The sequence below is a fragment of the Neovison vison genome, chromosome 7 (genome assembly GCF_020171115.1).
Source record: "Neovison vison isolate M4711 chromosome 7, ASM_NN_V1, whole genome shotgun sequence".
NCBI lineage: Eukaryota > Metazoa > Chordata > Mammalia > Carnivora > Mustelidae > Neogale > Neogale vison.
The window spans coordinates 31,634,693-31,647,318 of record NC_058097.1 but is presented as its reverse complement, the minus strand read 5'-3'; positions in this window follow the sequence as shown (position 1 = coordinate 31,647,318).

The window sequence follows — 12,626 nt, the reverse complement described above, 5'->3', positions numbered from 1 at the left end:
TCTCTTATCAATAAATAATTTTAGAGAAAAATAGTGTTGCCCCATATTCAGGCATACAGAGTCTCCAAGTGTATGTACTCTTGTTTTTATTCTCCTTCATAAAGAGGCTCAGTTGATACACATCATGACTTTCCTTCTCCTTCTCTGACTTTCTGGTGCTTCACAAATTGCCCCTCCAGGTCACCGGAGGAGGACTTAGTCTTCACAAGTAGCATGTGAGTTCTAGCTAGGCGGGTAGCTGGATGTCCTGGCCTCAGGAGGACCTTGGCTGGGCCTCCTAATCTGCTTCCTATCCAGACTCTGTCAGATAACTGACAGACTCGGTCAGTTCCCTTCGGCCTAGTCCTATATTTCATAAAAAATAATTTTCCTCAGGACAACAAAGGGGTGTGACACACAGAAGGCCAGCATCCACCATTGTTGGGCCAAGGCTTGGTGTTGTTCATAGCGTCCTAGAATCTCAAGGCTGGCAGGACCAAAGATACTCTGGCAGAGTGTGACTAACAGATCCTTCTGTTATATTCACATGGAAATATGACTGGGACCAAAAACAGGCTTATTTTTCAATGTCTATATCCAAATGTGACTGAGATATGTACATTTAAAAAAATTGGATCATCTGGCTTTAAAATGTCCATCCAAAGCTAGAGGACCAGGGAGACTGTCAGCTATGCCCTACGTTTAGGATATCCAGTGTATTGACCTCCTATCCACATCCCACCTCTTTCCGCACCCCAACTCTGTTCTCCCCCTTTAAGAGATCAAAACACTGGAAGGTGCAAGAATTGCCTGGATGAAAAACAAGACTGAAAGGGGAATGACACCAGTCTGTAGATATCTAGGAACCCGAAAGTTGGAAGAGCATGTAAGCTTAGCTTGCATGACCCCAAAAGATAAACTTGGGGCTAACAGAGATCCTGGAGATTCAGATTTGTTTTAGACAAGTTTTCTGTTGGGCAAAGAGTGTCCAGAGAAATAATAGCCTGCTTTGGGAAATCATAGCTCCCTGTTCCTGGAGATGTTAAAATATAACCTTGATGATCCATCGCTAACTTATTATTTCACAGTATATATGGAACTGTGTTGCTGTGAAGAGCTCAGACAGGGTCTGTACTCTCATGGAGCTTCCATTTTAGCAGGCTGGGGGATGTAGACCATAAACAAAACCAAATTATTTTAAGAACGTAGTTTATGACGCATGCTAGAAAGGATGGAGACAGGACTCTCTGGTAGGGAACAAAAAGGGTCCCGACTTCCACCACTTCCAGGATGGTGTTGATGGGAAACCGGACATCACTTTGGGTGTTTGTTTCCTAATGATTCTGGGACAGTGACTCTATTACTCAACAATGGGAATTTCTTGATTACTGTGCTGCCCAGGAATTCAAGATAACCCAGGGAATTTTGGGTCCAGTTACCTGGAAATTTGGTGTAGTGCAATACAGAGCTCTGAATGTCACCTCTTGACACAAGAGAGCCAACTCCCTGAAATCAGCAGGAATCTTGTTTGTTGCCCGTTTTTAGGTTGGACTTTATTACTGATTTTGGCCAAAGGTTGTCGTGTTGATTTTTAGCAGAAGAGTCTGATGAAAAGAACTGGCCTGCTACCTAGATTTCTTTTAAAATTCCCCTTCCAAAGTCTGTCCTGGACTCGGGCCTTTTTGGTTCCATCATCCACAGCTGGTGTTGGAGAGGTAGAGATGAGGGTGTATTCATATATATATATGTCATCTTACCCATATTCTTAGTTTGGCCCAAAGAAGGGTTTTTGTTTGTTTGGGTTTTGGGGTTTTTGCTTTTATGTTTTTTGGTTTATTTTTTTTTTAATTTAATTTATTTATTTATTTATTTTGAGCCAACATTTAAAATGGGGCATTTTACTTAAAAATCCAGACTTTTGGTGTTGTTTGGAAAAATGGAAGATCTGCCCCCAAATGCCCACATTCCCATGTGGTCCTATCAGCGAGAGACATATAGCAACAGTGTCCTTGGGACGGGGTATGAGCCCTCCAGCCCCCTTTCGTTCTTATTCAGTCCAGTTCACTCATTTCTGCGAACTGCTCGGCTCCTGGAGCCAAGGTTTTGATTCCTGATCCGTGCATTTCTGAGCCCGGAGAGTGGAAATGCTGTTTAATGATGAATCCTTTATGACCCTGTCATATTGTCACTTTGAAAAGAAAGACTATCATTGAACCTTAGACTCTCAGAGCTGAAAAGGTCTTTAAAGAACCACTCTCCAATCCAGCCCAAATCCCTGCTGAATTCAAGGGGAAACTGAAGCCCAACGAGGAGAATACTTGCCCACAGTCACACACTGAGTTGGTGACATCAGCGAGGCTCCATGGGGAGTTGCCCATACACTGAAATCCCATGGTAACCATTAAATTTAATTGAATCCAAACCAATTTAAGAACAGATTTCCATACTGGAAGGATTTTCCCCCCCTTTCTCAAATGCATTCGAAATGAGTAAAGAAAGGGAAAGAAGGAAATGCTGTGTTCTTTGTCAGGCCCATGTGAATTTTGTTCACAACCTGAAAAACAACCTCCTGGATAAAAATATCTGAATGTCTCATCTTAATCATTATCTTGATTTGCACTTCACATTTAATCTAGAAACCCCCCAAACAATCTTAATCCCTTTGGCAAAGATCTCGAGGGTGCCCATGACATAAAGATATTAAGATCTCTTCATGTCTTCTCAGGTGCTGGAAAGGAAGAGACTTGTAGTGTTCTTTAAAATATTAGTGTTTGTTAAAATGGGAAATGTTCTTTGTATACAGAGGGTGTCCTTGGACTTTGGACTCAGCCTTCATTCTCGGGCTTTGTAAACGAGAGCAAGAATATCGCTGTTCCTGGGCCCCTGGGTGGCTCAGTTGGTTAAGCAACTGCCTTAGCTCAGGTTATAATCCTGGAGACACAGGATCGAGTCCTGCATCAGGCTCCCTGCTCAGTGGGAGTCTGCTTTTCCCTCTGACCCTCTCTCCTCTCATACTCTCTCTCTCTTTCTCTCTTTCAAATAAATAAATAAAATCTTAATAAGAAAAAAAAAGAATATGGCTGTTCCTGATACCTTCCTGGTGAAGAGAGAATTGCTAGAGGGAAAAGGTGAAATTCCAGGAGACTGAGTAATGCTGAATGCCATGAATAATAATGACACGGGTGCCTGGGTGGCTACGTCAGTTAAGTATTGGCTCTTGATTTCAGCCCAGGTCATGATCTCAGCGAGTGAGATCGAGCCCCACATTGGGCTCTGTGTTGGGTCTGGAGTCTGTATAGGATTGTCTCTCTCCCTCTCCTTCTGCCTCTCCCCACTATTTCATTACACTCTCCCCATCTCCCTCAAAAAATAAAATAACGTAAAAATAAATAAAGACAAGTAACAAATTAAAAAAAAAAAAAGGCTACATTTGTGAGCATTTACCAAGTATCAGACCCTGTTCTGAGAAAGTCCCATCTATTCCCATATTTAGTCCTCCTACCAACCCAGTGAGCGAGGGTCTTTGATTATCCCCATTTTACAGATGAGGACACTGAGGCAGCAGGAGGCTAAGGGACTTGTCCAGGGCCTCAGAAACAAATGTGTTAGAACTGGGATGTAGGACCCCGGCTCCAGTGCCCAAGTGTTTCATTAATACTTTTTTTTTTTTTTTTCCAGAGGCAAAAATGCACATTTCTGAAATTTTTCTCTTATGTGGAGTATATTAAGTCTCAACCCTCTAGATCTATGCTGCCCAGTATGGTAGCCACTAGCCTCCTGCAACTATTTAAATTGAAAAATAATTAAAAATTACAGGGTGTCTCAGTCGGTTAAGCAGCTGCCTTCAGCTAAGGTCATGACCTTAGGGTCCTGGGATTGAGCCCCACATGGGGCTCCCTGCTCAGCAGGGAGCCTGCTTCTCCCTCTCCCTCTGCCTGCTGCTCTGCCTAGTTGTGTACTCTCTCTATCTCTCTGTCAAATAAATAGTCTCTTAAAAAATGACATAAAATTAAAAATTCAGTCCTCCGTCACACTGAGCACATTTCCTAAGCTCAGAGGCACGGGCAGCTAATGCCCACCCTGTTGGACATGCAGATGTAGAACATTTTCACCGTGGCAGAAAGTTCTTTTGGGTGGCCCTGTTCTAGATGAAGATTTGAAATTCGAAGAGGCAAAGGAACTTGTCCAAAGACACACAGCAAGACCCAGAATTTGAAAACGCCAATCACGATGCCACGCCTTGGTCTTTTCTTTGGTCCTTTGTTGCCTACCCACAGCGTGTCTCCTCTGTGTCTCTGCAATGAGATTGAAGTTCACCAGGGGCAAGCAGCACATCTTGAATTTTAGACCACAGTCCGGACTCCCAACCCTCCCCCTACTTTCAGCGCTGAGCACACAGTAGGGCCTCCACCAAGTGTCTTGCCTTTCCTTTTCTGTTCTTTGCATTCAGAATGACCGTGGGTGTTCTGGCAAGGATCAAGCCTCAAGTTTGAAGTAAGATGTGTTACTATAGTTTTTTTAGGAGCTGGTCAACTTAACGGAGTAAGGCATAGAGATGGTTTTTATTTGAAAGCCTCCAAGGGCCAGTATGCGGAGTGAGTAGAGAGGGAGTGAGCAGACCTGGACTGTTTACCTTTCTCGAGGTGAGAGCGGGGGTAGGGCGCGTGGAGACCTGGGCCTTCAGGACCTGAGCAGTAACTGGGTCTTGTAAGAATCTTAACTAGAGGTTTAGTTAGGAGTAGGGGCCCTGGAGACTGAGAGGTCTGGGCTGCTCCTCCAGCTTCAGCAGGGGACGGCTGGGTCAGCTCGGATTTATGCAACCTCTGAGCTGTGTTTCATAATCGGTAAGGTGGAGTTTGACCTCCCAGGGTCAGGAAGCATCTCTGAGATAATCCTGTGAAAGGACAGCAAGGACCCTGGCCTCATACTTGATAGCCAGTTATTTTCATGACCTCATTGTAAACTCCTTATCAGTGTCACTCTCATGGACCACAAACTCTTTAAGGGCAGGGCCCGTGTCCACCTCGCTCCCTGCTGTATTCCTAGCCCCACAGCAGGTGTTCAGTAAATATCTGTGGAAACAATGAAGGGTGATCTTAGTCTAAAAAATTCTGTATTATCAGGACACTTGAAGGTGTGTAGTTCAACTTGTCCAGATACATAAATCACCAGTTATAACATCCTTGTCAAGCAGTTGTCTGTGCGCTGCTTGAATACTTCCAGTGATGGGGAAGTTACTACCTCACAAGCACCTTTTTTTTCAACGTGAACCTCTCTGTTGGTCTTGAGGGTAATCACACAAGTCTGGCTGAGCCCCAGATAGGACATGTCATGTTCCTCAAATGCACCCTGCTGTGTCGCCCAGCGACCCAAATCTCTTTGCCTTTGTAGGAACAGGGCCGGACAAAGGAAGCCTCCAGCCAGCTCGGTGGAGTTTCATGGCTATCACTGGGGGAGGGGAGAGAGGTAGAAAAATGAACCTAGAGACTCTGGCTATAAAACACATTACCTGCATTTATGGTCCTTGTGCCCCAAGGCCTGGGATAAAGTGAAGAAGGAAAAACATTCCACTCTGGCTCTCAGTGACCCCTAAAAGAAACCCCCCATGGAGTCATTTAGGATAGTAATTTGAGTATAAACTCAAGCATGCGTTCCGAGCCTTCCCTTCATAAACGCAGGAGCCTCACGAAGATCTGCACCAAATTGCTTGAAAATGTGGCCCAGAACCCTTCCAGATGAGGGCTGGGCTCAGAGAAATAAAAAGTAAGGAGCATGTTGCTATGGCATTAAAATCAAGGGAGTATGCATGAACCTCAAACTGTGCACAGAAAATATGTTCTTTCTGTATGCTATGCCAGCAAAAGTCATTAAAGTGTCAGACAGGGAGCTGGGTGGGAGAAACACATGTTTAAAAGTAAACATATAACCTGTGATAATTGTGCTCCCTAAGAAGCTAAAGATGATGTAGAGAAAGAAAAAAGAACTGGAAATAAAGAGAAAGTCAGAGAGAACGGGGCTGTATGGGTCTTCCCATTGTCTTTACGCTTTGAGGACATAGCACCATCATCCATTCATTTGTTGGAGCTAAGGGCCTGAGAACCACCCCTGATTCTTCCTCTCACTGGTTCTCTGCATTGAATCAGCCAGCAAGTCCTGAATCCTGACGTATCTTCAAAATATTAGGTTGGATCTTATGAAGTTGCCAATGTTAGATCTTCTTTGGCCTACAGAAAATGGTAATTCCATATGACTCAACATAATTAATTTCACATCGGCTCTTTTGTCCATGGTCCTCACTACTATCGTGGTTCAAGCCACCATCATTGCTTGCCTAGACTGTCGTGATGTTCCCACTTTCATCTTCTCCTAGTCCTTTATTCCTACATTAGAGATTAAATTAGACCACATCAATCCCCTATTGAAAATACTTTAGTGTGTTAAAAGACCTGGACACTGAAAACTATAAAACATTGCTGCAAGAAATTTTTAAAAATCTAAATAATTGGAGAGATATACCATGTTCATGGGTCAGAAGTCTCAATATTCTTCCTTTCAAGTTGATTTCTAGACCTATGGATAGAGTTAATACAATCCCAATCGAAACTCCAGCCGGTTTAAATTTTGTAGAAAATGACAAGGGAATTTTCAAATTCATATGAAAATGTAGAGGATCTAGAAGAGCCAAAACAACTATGCAAAAGGACAAAATAAAGGACTAACATTACTTGATTGTAAGACATCTTTATAAAGCTACAGTAAACAGGAAAAGCAGTTTGGTTTAAGACAGAAAGTAGATGAATGATGGCCTACCTGGGTGGCTCAGTCAGTTAAGCACCTGCCTTTGGCTCAGGTCATAATCCCAGGGTCCTGAAATCGAGCCCCACATCAGGCTCCCTGCTCAGGGGAAAGCCTGCTTCTCCCTCTCCCTTTATCTGCTGCTGCCCCTGCTTGTGTGGATGCACTCGGTCTCTCTCTCTCTCTTTGTGTCAAATAAATAAAATCTTGGAAAAAAAAAAAAGACAATAGATGAGTGGAACAGATAAGAGAATGCAAAAATAGACCCACAGAACATGGACAATTGACTTTTGACAAAAGTGTTAAAGCAATTCGGTTGAAAGAAAAGTCTAGTCTTTTTAACAAATGGTGAAAAAAAGAAAGCATAGTCATTTCCACAAACGGTGGTAAACAATTGAACAGCCATATACAAATTAAAAAACAAACATACAAATAAAACGCAAACCAAAACTCTGACCTGTGCTTTACAACCTAATAAAAAGTTTAACTCAAACTGAATTCTAGACCTATATGTAAAAAGTAAAACTGTAAAACATCTAGAGAAAATAGGTTAAAGATTTTTTTGACTGTAAGTTAGACAAAGATTTTGTTGATTTGATACCAAAAACATGATCCATAAAATAACAAACAGGATTTCATCAGAATTTAAAAGTTTTGCTCTTCAGAAGACACTGTTGAGCGAATGAAAAGATAAGATACACAGTGGGAGAAAAGATTTGAAAAGTACTTGTATCTAGAGTACACACACACACACACACGTATGCACGTACTCATACACTTACACACCCCCAAAACTCAATAATAAGAAAACAGTTGGGACACCTGGATGGCTCAGTCAGCTCAATATCCAATTCTTGGTTTTGGCTCAGGTCATGATCTCAGTCATGAGATTAAGCCTTGCTTCAGGCTCACTCATTGGGAAGTCTGCTTGAGAGTCTCTCCCTCTCCCTCTGCCCTTCTCCCTACTCAGAGGCTCTCTCTCTCTCTAAAATAAATTAAAAAAATTCAGGGGTTATTTATCCATTTAAGAGAGAGAGCCGAGCGAATGAGAGAGAATGTGAGTTGGGGGAGGGGCAGAGGGAGAGGGAGAAACAGGCTCCCCACTGAGCAGGGAGCCCTATGCAGGGCTTGATCTTAGGACTCTGGGATCGTGACCTGAGCAAAAGGTAGATACTTTACTGACTGAGCCACCCAGGCACCTCTAAATAAATAAGTCTTAAAAAAACCCCAAAACCTTAAATAATGAAAAAACAAAAATAAACAACTCAGTAAAAAAATGGCTTAAAGATTTGAACAGACATTTAAACAAGAAGATCATGTGAAAGGCAGACAAGCATACAAGAAGATGTTCAAAATCACTAATCATTTGGGAATGCAAATTAAAATCACAAGGAGGTACCCCTACACACCTATTAAAATGGCTAGAATTAAAAAGATTGAACATGTAAAATGTTAGTGAGGATTTAGAAGAATAAAACTCTCACTGTTGGTGGGAATATAAAATAGTATAAGTACTTTGGAAAGCAATTTGTCAGTTTCTTAAAAAGTTAAATGAATACCTATTATGGCCCAGCCAGTCCACTCCTACTTATTTGTCCAAGAGAAATGAAAGCTCATGTTTACACAAAAACTCATATCACAGTGTTCATTACAGCTTTAACTTGATACAACCCAATAATTTATCAACAGATAAATAGATAAAAGATTGTGGCATCCCCATATAAGGAAATACTAAACAGCAAGAAAAAGGAATGATTATTGCTACATGCTTCAATATAACTGAATCTCACAATAATTGTGCTGAGTGAAGGAAGACAGAAAGAATATATACTGCACGATTCTGTTTATATGACATTGCAAGTAAATCTATTGTGAGAGAAAGCAGATCATTGGTTGCCTGGGGGACAGTGGGAGTTGGGAGGTGGGAAAAAAGATAGAAGGAATTTCAAAGGACCAGGAGGAAACTTTAGTATGTAAAAGCTGTTGTTTTCTTGATTGTTGTGTTGTTTTCATAGGTAAGTACACATGTCAAAATGTATCAAATGTACACTTGAAATGTGCAATTTACTGCAAGTCAATTATACCTCAATAAAACTATTTTTAAAATGCTTCAGTGGTCCACCAAACAGTTCCTTGAGACATACCAATCCCTCCTGAGCCTTGTCCTTGCCACTCATTTTTGCTTTGATTTTGGTGCTAACATTAATTTTATTTTATTTTATTTTTAAAGAGAGAACATGAATACATACAAGTGTGAATGCTGGGAGAGGCAGAGGGAGAGAGAGAGAGAATCTTAAGCAGGCTCCATGCCCCAGCCTGACATGGGGCTTGATCTCACTACCAGAGATCATGACTTGTGCTGAGATCAAGAGTCTGACACTTAACTGAGCCACCCAGGTGCCCCACTAACATTAATTTTCATAGATGTTTTATTGAGGCCCAACTTCAAATAAACTTCTATGCTGTGTCTTCCTTCTTGAGGCACCTGTGATTTTTTTTTTTTTCAGCAAAGACTGAATCACAAGAACTTTCTATGTCAAAAATCTATAGTAATCAAAGACTACCAATGAAGAAAAAAGACACATGCAAAATATTAGGAAAGTTTGTGGCATTTTTGCTTGCCCTTGCTCTATCTCTTCCCTAAAAGCTGTGTGGTCTTGGTCTGGAGGAGGCAGCAACCCAGTTCTCAATTGCCTCCCTCAAACTGGAGAGAGCAGAGCAGTCCTCACTGGCAACATTCTCTGTCTGGGGACTGCCTTAAGAACTGATCTTTGTTTTACCAAACATGGATCACAGAGGGGAGAAGCAATGGCTACTACTTGGGAAAGCTGGAGGGGGACCAAAACTGTGGACATTTGGAGTAAGAGATCATGGGTAGAGACATAGAGTAGACTATCTAAGACCCCTAGGAGCAGCTGGCAAGAAACTCTATGGGAAATCAAAACATCTAAAGGCAGCTGTGTATACAGGGGAATCAAAAATGCACACGGGTCCAAGAAAGATGCATGCTCAAAAAAGATCTGAGAAGATCTTAAGCTTTAGTCCTCAGGCTCAGAGCATGCCTAGCTAATTAGTGAAGGACTTCCCTGTTACAGCTAGTTCTACAAAAATAGAGAGAGAAAGCTCCTTTTAAGAATGGCCAATATGGGGGACACCTGGATGGCTCAGTTGGTTAAACATCCAACTCTTGATTTTGACTCAGGTCACGACCTCAGGGTCATGAGATTGACCCCACATCAGGCTTCGTTCTGATCACAGAGCCTGCTTAAGAATCTCTTTCTTCCTCTTCCTCACCCCCTCCCCACTCATTCACACACACTCTCTCTCTTTCTCTCAAAAAAAAATTACTTTATTTAAAATAAAATAAAATAAAATAAAAATGGCCAATTTGCAACAATGACAACAACAAAATCACAAGGCACGCAAAGAAAAGGAAAACATTGTCTATTCAAAGAAAGTAAAGTAGTAGAAATAGTCCCTGAAGGCATCAGGTTTACTAGACAAAGACTTTAAAAGCACTGTTTTAAATATTCTCAAAGAGCTAAAGGAAAACAAAGACAAATATTGAAGAAATGATATATAAATGATATATAAACATATGAACATGTTTATAAACATGTGCACAAACATATGTATATGAACATATAAATGATATATGAACAAAACTAGAATATGAATAAAGAGAAGAAATTATAAAAATAAACCAAACAGAAATTTTGGAGCTGAAAATTATAATAGCTGTATTGATATATTTACAAAAGGGTTGAAGAGCATACTCAAGCAGGAAGCAGAAAGAATAATCAAACTTGAGAGAAGAGTATTTGAAATCATTGAGTGTAAGGAACAGAAAGGGAAAAAAAAAGATTTAAGAAAAATCAATAGAGCTCAAGAGGTCATAAAATGGACCAATTTATGGGAGTTCCAGAAGGTAAAGAAGGGAAGAGAAGTTATTTGAAGAAACAGTGGCTGAAAACTTCCCAGCTTTGAGGAAATAAATGGAATATATGTTGAAAAAGCTCAATGAACTTCAAGTAAGATAAAACCAAAGAGATACATATCTAGATACATAATCAAACTGTTGAAAGAAAAAGATGAAGAGTGAATGTTGGAAACAACAAGAGAGAAGTGATTCATCATGTACAAGGGACCCTCAAAAGATTATGTCAATTACTCAGCAGAAAGTAGTGGGATGTTCTATTTAGTGTGCTGATTGGGGTTGGGGAGGGGGAGCCTGTTAAAAAAGACTTCTATATCTGGTAAAACTGTTTTTCACAAATGAAGGGGACATTAAGACATTCTCAGGTAAACAAAACCTAAGAGGGCCATTACTGAAAGAGCTCCCCTGAAGGGAATCCTTCAGGTTGAATAGAAGGATGCTAGAGCCTCAAAGACATATGAAGATATAAAGATCTTTGGAAAAGGTAAATGGACAGGCAAATATAAAAACCAGTATTATTGAAATTTTGGTTTGTAACTCTGCTTTCTATTTTTTATAAGATTTAAAAGACAAAGGCATAAAAAATCTATGTGAACAGATACACAATGCATAATGATGTCATTTGTGTGTGACATCAGTAACACAAGATAAGTCAGGGACAAACCTGTAAAGGAGCAGTGTTTTTGTAGGCTATTGAAATTAAGATGGCATCAACTCAAAATAGGTTGTTATGACTTTAGGATGTTATATGTAATCTCCATGATAACTGCAAAGAAAATATCTATAAAGTATACATAAAAGAAAATGAAAAAAGAATCAGAATGTGTCAGTACAAAAAAATCAACTAAACACAAAGAAGACAGTAATAATGGAAATGAGGAACAAAAGGGCTATTAGACACAGAAAACAAATAACAAAATGATAAAAGTCAATCTTTTTTTTTAAATCAGTGATCACTTTAAATGTAAATGGATTAATCTTCCCAATCAAAAGGTGTAAGTTAGCAGAAGGAATGCAAAAACATGATAAAACTAGAAGCTGTCTATAAGAGACTCACTTTACACATAAAGACTTAACTAGGTTAAAGTGAAATTATGGAAAAGACATTCTGTGCAAACAACAACCAAAGAGGACTGAGGTGATTATAAATATCAGAGAAAATCAATTAAACCAAAAGTTAGTTTTTGAAAAAATTGATAAAACTGACAGTTTTTGCTAGATTGACTCTGTAAAAAGGGCAAAGATTCAAATCACTAAAATAAGAAATGAAAGTGGACATATTATTACTGATTTTATGGGGAAAAATGACTTAAGAGATTATGATGAAGAACTATATGTCAACAAATTAGATAATCTATATGAAATACACAAATTCCTAGAAGCACACAATCCTGCCAGTCTGAATCACGAATTTAAAGACTGAGTAGTCCTATAGTGAGGAGATTGAATCAGTAATCAAAAATGTCCCCCCAAAAAAGTCCAGGACCAAGTGACTCACAGGTGAATTCTACTGAACACCAAAAAGTGAATTAACAGCAATCCTTCTCAACTTCTTGCAGAAATATGAAGAGAATACTTTCCATTTCCATTCCATTTCCAGAATTATGAAGAGAATACTCAATGAAGCCAGCATTAACCTTATGCCAAAGACCAGGATACTACAAGAAAAAAAAAAAAAAAAACAAACTTCAGATCAATATTCCTTATGAATACTGATGCAAAAATTTTCGAAAAGATACTAACAAGTGGAATTCAGCAGTGTATTAAAAGGATTACAAACCATGACAAAGTGGGATGTATTCCTAGAATGCAAGTGTGGTTCAACAGGTGACTATCATTGATGTATTAATCAATGTATTTCACCACATTAACAGAATACAGAAAAAAAAAAAAACACAGGATCATCTCAGTCGAT